Source organism: Elephas maximus, chromosome 22, assembly GCF_024166365.1.
Source record: "Elephas maximus indicus isolate mEleMax1 chromosome 22, mEleMax1 primary haplotype, whole genome shotgun sequence".
Taxonomy (NCBI): domain Eukaryota; kingdom Metazoa; phylum Chordata; class Mammalia; order Proboscidea; family Elephantidae; genus Elephas; species Elephas maximus.
The window spans coordinates 3175691-3177642 of record NC_064840.1 but is presented as its reverse complement, the minus strand read 5'-3'; positions in this window follow the sequence as shown (position 1 = coordinate 3177642).

Here is a 1952-nt window from a genome sequence, read left to right as displayed (position 1 = left end):
TTGTTCAATATATTCTAGTCCAACAAAGCATTCTTTTGGTATTATTTCCCTTAAAAAGAACTGTTTCCAAAAGAGGAAGGTGCTGTACTCAACATTTAGACAGCATCTACTTAAGTGACTTCATTGTATTTGAAAATTCCCCCCAAATGACTTGGTCTGTTTTAACAATACTGAACCACTTTGTGGCGCACAGCAATTTCACTTCGTTACGGTACTTCGCTTTCCTTAACGGGGCTTGATTTCCAAGTGACCAAGTAAGACCATCTGGGAATACTGAAGATCATCCATTTTTTATGACCTGGAATTTAGAAGCGACCAGAGATTTGTAAGGGCTAATGCAATCTGGAAATGATTCGATGTTTTAAAACTTTACCATGGGAGAGAGTGTAACTAATGCCTGCCTCAGTTTACAGGGGAAAGGGCAGCTCAACCTCTGGACGTTAAAGTGACAAGGTGCTCCAAAGTCCCTTCAGCAAGCAGAAAGCAGACGCCACCGCCCTGGAAGGCCAGCGACAGGCCTGATGTGCTCCCGTTTTAAGCCAAACTTCCTCTTTAAACCTACCCGAGACTGCCCTGCCTGACCTCAGTGAGAAGAAAGCTGGTGTGCGTCTTCAGGTAGAGTGAACTAACGTTTGTTTTACGAGGGCCATCAGAGCCGGTTAGGTTAAAGACAGGCAGCGAAGTTTCCAGGGCACACACATATGCCAGGACAGCCTACTGGCTTTTTGTATTTATACACTGTTACTCTTTACTGCCACAGCGTGAACTCAGGTCATGACCCACCAAAACTCCGCTGAAATATTAAAAGGCTGTTACCCTGATCACTTTGTCAATCGTTCCACTAATTTCCAGAATTTTCCTTATGACCATCAAGGGTCTATTCCGCTATATCCCCAATTAGTGAGGCAAGTCAGTACCTCCTCCCAGCTGCGCCCCTACCCCCGGCACTGGAGGGGGGGTAGTGGAGGAGGAAGAGGAGGACGAGAGCGAACACGGTCTTGCATCCGTACCTTCCATCCCACCCAGAGCATTGCATTTGGAGAACCCTAAAGTCCTTTACTTGAACTATTACTTTTTTCTTCTGGCGGCTATTCAAGGAGCTACCCTCCTGCTTTTCCTTATTGTTTCTGTGAAATATGACCGTCAGCGCTCCAGAGCCAACGGCGTGCCTGCTGGTGGGAGGGCCTGACGCTCGAGAAGTGGAAATTTCATTGACTGGACAGTGTGTGGACACCTGACGGCTGAGCGCAGGAAAGGACTTTAGGGTTCTCCAAATGCAATCTTTTTTTTTTTTTCCTTTCCTTATAAATTCCTTATCAGAAACTCTAGCCCCCTAGGGCTTCCAGGGAGCAGCTGGTAGATTCAAACTGCAGACCTTTTTTTGGTTAGCAGACAAGCTCCTAACCACCAGGCTACCAGGGCTCCTTTAAATTTTTTACCAAGAAAATCTACTTTTTAACAACAGTGGTTAATGGTTTTAACTTGCACTATATCCTGAAGACATCAACTGTATCTGGGAGGACAATGTACTACGAACACTGCTTTCCAACCCTTTTTATTTAATTGTAAACCCAAGGCACGCCTCCACCCAAACAGAACCAGTGATACAGGGCTTCTGCCTTCAACTGAGCTCAACTCTCCTGGCAAGATTTAGTTGTGTTTTTCTATACTTGTATTACAAAAACACAATGGGTGGCCTTCTTACTGTCCTTTAGTATGGATAGGTTAAGATCACTACCTTAGAGAATCAAAGAGCTGGGGTCAGGAGCAGGTATCTCAACAGCAGTTCCTGACTCGGGCCATATTAGACCTTCAGCAGGATAGGTCAGACCCTCCTCTGTCCAGGTGTGAATGCCACATCAGCAAGGATGCTGGACAAACCACGCAAAGGGCTACTAATGGGTCTCAGGTTTTAGGCGTTTTTATAATAACTCAGTTATACCAAAAACACA